The following is a 7,504-nucleotide window of genomic DNA, read 5'->3' on the forward strand; positions in this document are numbered from 1 at the left end:
CATAAACATGGTCCCTATCCATTTGGATCCTTATGCTGCAGATTGGCTGCAGTAGGTTCATTGTAGGAATAGGGGTGCATCTAGATGGAATCTATTGACCTTGACAGATTAGGAGAGATTCTATGTGATTTATGAGACCGAGTTCGTAAATTCTTGGCCAAGGTAGTTTTTGGAAAAAAAGTTTTTTAATTTCGATCTAGAGTCGAATAAATTTTGACATATGATAAATGATGGGGTTTGACGAGTTATCCATGACCTCCATCATGTTGGGATCCATGATAGAAGGACTGTATCATACATTAACTGTACCTAGAGGTTCATCATTCCATTCTGCTGGGTTGCCACTACATACTGTTAGGTGTCACTGGCAGATCGTGAGACTCCAAGGCATTCACTTGGTAATCAGTGGACCCGAATGAGAAGAGTTGGAATTGTTCCAACCCATTGAAAGGAGTTTCAAGGATATTGTGATAGAGATCATAATATATCTCACTACCAGACAAAATAGAACCTATAAGGTCACACATATTAGAGGTATTGACCGATCTGATGGTTGAATTATGATTTGGAATCACAACAGTTTGTAATTATCAATTTGATTGATAATTGGTTTAAGAGTTAGTGAGTTGAAGAAGAATAATTGCAATTGGATTGCAATTTAATTGAATCAATTGAATTTAATTAATTAGGCTTGATCTTATTAAGTAAGAGTCATACTTAGAGTAGGATTTCTAAAGTTCTAATTGGATTAGGACTAAAATTAAATGAGTTCTAATTGGATTAGGATTCCTAAAGTCCTAATTGGATTAGGACTGAAATTATATAAGTCCTAATTGGATTAGGATTCCTTAGAGTCCAATTAATTAGGATCTAATAAATAAGATGACTCCTAATTGAATAAGGATTGAAGAGTTTAATCGAGTCATAATCTTAATGGATCCTAAATAGATTAGGATGCTTATGATTGGCCACCTAATCCTCGTTAGAGGATTAGGATTCACCACATAAGAGGAGGGGGCGTGCGCCCCTCCTTTTGGTTTTTCCTTGGTGCGGCAAAGGGAGGGGCGTATGCCCCTCCCAAGGATAAGTTTGGAGCTCTAAACTTTAGGAGCTCCACACGCCAAACTTAAAAGAAAAGAGGGAGGGGCATATGCCCCTCCCCTTGGCAAATACGGGATGAAAGAAAGGAGGGGCGTACGCCCCTCCTCTCTCTTTATGGATAGACTTAGAGCTCCTAATTTTTAGAAGCTCCACACACCTAGAAAAATAGGGCATAAGGGGCGGCAGCAAAAGCCCTATTCTCCCCTCCTTTTTCAGCCGTGAGATAAGTCTTGATCTCCCCTCTTTTGAGCCGCAAACAACTAAGGAAAAAGGGTGTGGCATGTGGCCTTTCTCCCTCTCCTATTCCTTCTTCTAACGCAAAAAAAAGAGGAAAAGGCTGAAAGGGTGGCTCTTCTTCCTCCCTTTCAAGTTCTTCTTCCTCCTCTCTAAGGCAATCAAGAGTTGATTCAAAAGAGAGGATTTCAGCCATCAAAACAAATCTCTGCAAGGAAGCTAGTACTCTGAGAAGATTCAGGCATTTGGATTGGTCCTCTGCCTTGTGTGGATACCCGTAGAGGCCGGATGCGTGTGCGGCTTCAAGCGAACCTTCCTACAATACCACGATCATCAGATTGCAGTGATCATCGACACGCACAAGATGAAGATATGATCTTCCTAATCTTATAAAAAATAATTAATCTTAATTTAACTACGAACATCGGTTTTAAAATACGTTCATGTGATGAACGGATTCGTGCATGCCTCTTGCTGCATCTCTGATTTTTCTGCGGCATGCGCGGGATCCCAACAATTGATGCATAAATTAGAGAGCATCAAAATAAAGTCTTCTCTAGCATATAGATCTTTTTAGTGGTATAGATCATAAACAATGGTATGGATCTTTAATTTAGGTGCTCCATTATGATTTTTTTCAACCTAAAAGGAGTGCATACTCTTTCCTTTCAAGAGGACCATAGTTCATCTTCTCTCTGTATATAGAATGGGCTACGCTCCTCTCAAGAGAAGGTACATACCCTCTCAAGTCTCAAATCAATAATGATACTCAACTCGAAGATCTAGATATTGATCATGATTTATACCACCAAAAATATCCCGACACTAAACATCATGTATTTCGGTTATCTCTAACCTATGCATTATCTAACTGCAAAATATGTAATTAAAATGATATGAGACCATATTTTGCCTGATCTAAGTATTAAAATCTATTGATTTTCATTCTATATATGTTTAACATATATAGATCATAATCAGTAAGGTGGATTCTCTTAAATTTTTTATCATATATTTTAATGCACTAGCTCTATAGTAACCAACAATTTTTTCAATTTAATGCAAATGTTAGAGACTGCGAAAACACATGATTTTGGTTACTAGATATTTTTAGTAGTATCAATCATGATCAATAGTCTAATCTTTGATTTGGATATTTTATTATTAATTTTAGACTTGAGAGGGGTAAATATTCTCTCCTTTCAATAGGAGCATAGTCCAACTTTCTCTCTTTCTCTCTTTATATATATATATATATATATATGAACTGGGCTCCTTTTGAAAGAATTTAGGGTCAAATTCTGAATCTCAAACCGTCTGATTGATAAGAATCATAGAGTGGCTATTTCCCCCTTTAATGTTAATGTTTGTCATTTGGGAAGAAAAAAATGAAAAAAGGAACATTTAATGTGATGGGATCGAAGGCCGCACACACTCCCATCCCTCAATCTCTTCCTTTCAAACCAGTAGGCTCTCTCTCTCTCTTTCCACAACCCTCTCTCTATTGAATCCCCCCACCTCTCTCTCCTCCCCGTTGAACCCTTCCACATCTTTCTCTCTTGCCAAAGCCCTAACCTCTCCACATCTCTCTCTTGTCAAAAAGAACCCCAACCCCCCAGCTCTCTCTTTCTCTCGCCAGAGGAAACCCCACCCTCCCATCTCTCTCTCTCTTGCCAGAAGAAACCTCTCTCTCTATTGAAACCCCCACCTCTCACTAGAAGAAGCCCTCTTCATTCTCACAAGAAGACACCCTTTGTCCCCTCTACGCAAGTTTGGTAGACCAGAGGTTCACCCCTTTTCCCCTTCCTTTTTTTTGGTTTTGCTCCAAGTTAATTGCTAGAATAGTCAATCATTAGAAATGATTGCTCCAAGTTGTTTCTCCATAGCTTATTTCCATTCATGTTGCATTTCGAGGATGGTATAGTTCCCATAATGCCACTATTGCATCCTTGGAGCAGAAAGCCATCAACTTACAGTCATTGTATTACATTATAGATACAAGAAAGTCTTGCAAATTACATTGGCTATCCAATTATTATGATTCCAAATTTGATGTTGTCGGTGATTAATTAGAGGATGCACTTTAATTTTGGAGTTCATAGAGTCTAGCCTTAAAAAAGACTTAAATCATTCCATAAATGGATTCTGAAGGAAATATAAACTTACATGAATCTTGATGTACTACAAATGTATTCAAGTTTTAGAAATATAATAAAATATATAATTAAATAAATATTCTAACAATATCTATTGACTAAATATATTTAGAAAAATGGTTTTAGATCTATTTACTTGCTAAACATGAGTTTGATGGGATTGGCTAAATCACTACATTGCCTCACCCTTCATTTGTTTAAGTTCATTCACAAATGATCTTTCTTTATTAGAATTGCACACAACCTTGATCGACAAAAGCATTAATATTTTTGTCATATAAGGAATTTAAAAGAAACCTCAATCATTTATTTGTACAAGATTAATTTGTTTCTTTCATAAAAGAATGAAATCATAAGCCATGAAATCTAATGGTTGGTTGAAAATATATGGGTCAAATTTGTCAGTTATCCAACCTTTGACTTATTTTTGACACAGGCTTCCAAGTGTATTGTAATGTTAGTTCAGAAATTTTGAATGATGTATGTAAACATATATTCTAATAAAAAAATTCCTTATTTTCTCTAAGAAAATAATAATCATATAAAGATGCTTATACTCCCAAAAATATGGAACCAAATTATGTACATGCTTTTGAATGAACTTAGAAATACTCTAAACATAGCCAATGATTACTCTGATAAAGATGCCAACATTACAAAACTTTTAGCTTACTAGTAATTTTTTGAAATTATTTTAGTTAATATTGCTAATTTTTGTCAATTTTGATAGTGTATGACATTACAATGGTATCTTCTGCATGAAGCATTAAAACAGTAATGGTGTTGCTAGCTACTTCTTAATTTCTTATTGCTAGATTGAAAGATACAGGATTAAAACTGCAACAGTATGATGCTGAGCTAGGAACAACAAGCATAATCATGTTGATAATTGATTATATCCATAGGAGCAAAACTACATAATTATATTAGCACACCGAAACACTATGATACTTCAATAATGCCAGAATATTCCCTTTACGATAATTATATACTCTAATCTGCCACATTATGTAAAATACTTAATCTATTTGTGCTTAGCATCAGTTGAAGGTTTAATGATTCATTTGTTTGTTTATTAGGCTCACTGATCTTGCAACCTAGACTTATGGTTTAGTGATGCATCTGTTTGTTCATTGGCATAAGAGACAAACCTTTTATGAATGAACAAGAAGATTGATTTTGGTATAGATTAGCTTCTATTTTTGTATGATCAATATCACATGTCTTGTGAACTCCTTAGTATGATCTTTTATAGATTCACTTCTATTTATTTACATTTTCTAGTAGTCTCATGCAACAAACTAATCAATTTCCATTCTTACATGCAGATGGATCATGCAAAGTCTAGTAAGAAAGCTCGAGGGGAGACCATCCAAATTTTCAAAGAGCAGAAGAAGCAGAAGAAAGCTCTCTGGTTTTTAATAAACTACCGGTTCTATCTTAAAAAAAATTATAAGGGGCATTCATGAGAGATTGATGGATGCCCATAGGATGCCCATAGGATGATGTTAGGGATGATGCCTTTCCATTATATGCTCGACATCCTGGTTATAACACAACAGTGGGTAGATAGACTAGCTTCTTCATGGTTGGGATGAGAGTTTTTAGATTGGGAGGCCAAATTTTGGTCTTCCACTCAGAGGACGTCGCCATCATTCTTGGACTATCCTTTATGTGTTGAACACAACACACTTCCAAGAGTCGAGAGTTAGGAGGGGCGCATTGGAATATAGAATACCGATACTATTACTTGATACTTCTTTTGATAGCATCCGTTCTACAATGTAATTGCTTGTTGTGTACCTTTTATGTACAATTTTCTTTCCTTCATCCACTCTTAGCATTGTACCGCGCATCCTCTCCTACATTGACTACATAAGTAAAATTGGTTGTTTTGTTTGGGTCAAAAAAGTCCATGAGCACTTAATGGAATTCATCCCTGGGGCTATTGAAAAAGTTAAAAGGAGGGATAGAGATGCCAAAGAGAGCACCGAATACTATGGTTGCATTACTGGTCTAATGGTAAGAGCTATATTTTATTATTATTTCATGGATAAATTTGATAAGTCATGAATGAATTTGATAACTAATTGTTGCTTACTTTTCTTATTGTTCACTTTTTTTTCCAAATTTAGCTTTTTGAGAGGATGGGCATAGTCCAACCAGAAAATTATGGATTGCTTCCAAGAATCATGAACTTGGAGAGACCCCAATTCATAAAATGGGCCTACTGTGGATAGTTGTTGAAGAGCTTGAAGGAGGAAGATGTAAGATAAGTTGTGACTTTATGCCATTTAATGTTTGTTTTTAATTGGAGGATTAATATTTTTTAATTGCTTTTAGATTACCAACCCACTACAAGCAACGAAGGATGAGGAGTTGCTCTTTAAAGTTGGATTTTTCAGCTATCCTATCAAGAAGGATGAAGGTCCTATTAATAGGATTAGGGCATCAAGAAAAAGAAATGATATTGAGATGGCACGCAACATTGTTGTGGTATCAACATATTATTTTGTTTTATTTTTTGACGTTTCGCTTCTTTTTCTTTTTCGTTTTATTTGTTGTCTATTTTTGCCTAGGTGAAGCTCCTTTGTATCTACCTACATGTGGCTATAGAGGTGGAGGGCCATGGAGAAGAATGCCGAGATTAAAGATCTAAGGAAGATTATTGCCGAGCAGCAGAAATTGATTACTGAGCTACAGGAGATAGTCAACGTGATGAAGCGGGAGACCGTTGCTGAGAGATCGAGCTATGAGATGGAGGCTGATGTGCCTTCTTCTGAGTTTGAGAGTGGTAGTAGACCAAGAGTGCTCAAGAGCAAGTGGAGATTTAGCTTATTGAGAAATGGGTGATACAGAAGATACTTAAGGGCTCCCTTCTCTTATGCAGTCCCTTCAGCCCACTATCATCGAGTTACCTTACTCTTGAAAGAAGGTAATGAAAAAATAAAGCCTGTAAAAGGGACGATAGGGAGGTAAGTGGACTCACAATTTAATTCAATATACATTTTCATTCTAATCCAACATACTTATATGTTTCATTGGAGTTTATTGAAAGTAAAGGTGATTTCCCCTGCTTGAAACTTCTAGAGGATGGGGAACGACAATATGCCATCAACTTCTTAGGGCAAAAATGGATTGATATGTACAAAAATTGTTAAATTTGGCCTTATTTGCTAATTGACCATAATTTTTGGTTTAAAATTCCAACCTAGGCTATTGGTTTGGAATGAAGGCATCAGCATCATCAATAGGCTGCAGGTACATGAGATCTTGGCAAGTAACATGATTGATGATGATGGAAGTATTAAATGCAAATTATGCACAAAATTAAGTATTATATGTAAATTATGATCCCTTTCATGATCGCTGCTGTGCAGGTCATAGATGCATTTTGGTCCCTAATGCAACAACATGCTTTGGGCAATCTATTAATGCCTTTGCAATCATGCTATTTTTTATGACCCTTCTTCATGGTAATTATTTTTTCTACTTATTGTATTGTTCTGCTTTAGTTTACTTGATTGAATGACAACATATGGTTTAAATTTATTTTCATTTAGAACATGTTGGTGAGGACATGGATGGTTGCTAAGAAGGCTATTAAAGACTTGATGCCACATTCCTTGTTGGAATTCAAGCCAATGTTAGTGCCCTTATGAATGGTAGCACCTGGGCACTTGTTGACTGTTGATCTTAGTGAAAGATATTTTACACACTATAGATTCATTTTTGAAGGGGAGTACAGAAGAGTCACCCGCAAATTTGTGAGCACCAATTTTGAAAATGGAAGATTTAGCAGATTAATATCATGCATTGTTATTCCTTCCATGTTGATTATTTCCAATTTTATGTTGTAGGTGAATTAGTTAGGCAAGGTGGCGCGAGAAGTCTTCTCCATTGGTGATATGGGTAGTTGACATCAGAAGCTTTATATATGGCTCTCATCTCTAACACTTCATTTTTTAGTAGATTCTTCTTCAATTGTACATACTTTTATGATTGGAAACTCC

The 7,504-nt window shown here is 35.9% G+C and overlaps 1 long non-coding RNA gene across 1 annotated transcript; it reads left to right on the forward strand.

Moving 5' to 3' along the window:
• Window positions 1–2,636: 2,636 nt before the first annotated feature.
• LOC148700431 (uncharacterized) lies at window positions 2,637–6,559 on the forward strand. Its single transcript, XR_015971958.1, has 5 exons — window positions 2,637–3,121; window positions 4,820–5,513; window positions 5,627–5,758; window positions 5,835–5,987; window positions 6,071–6,559. It is a non-coding gene; the product is annotated as an uncharacterized LOC148700431 (long non-coding RNA).
• The last annotated feature ends 945 nt before the right edge of the window (window positions 6,560–7,504 follow it).

The sequence above is a fragment of the Phoenix dactylifera genome, chromosome 12, assembly GCF_051530095.1.
Source record: "Phoenix dactylifera cultivar Ajwa chromosome 12, Ajwa_hap1_PhDact_Kaust_v1.1, whole genome shotgun sequence".
NCBI lineage: Eukaryota > Viridiplantae > Streptophyta > Magnoliopsida > Arecales > Arecaceae > Phoenix > Phoenix dactylifera.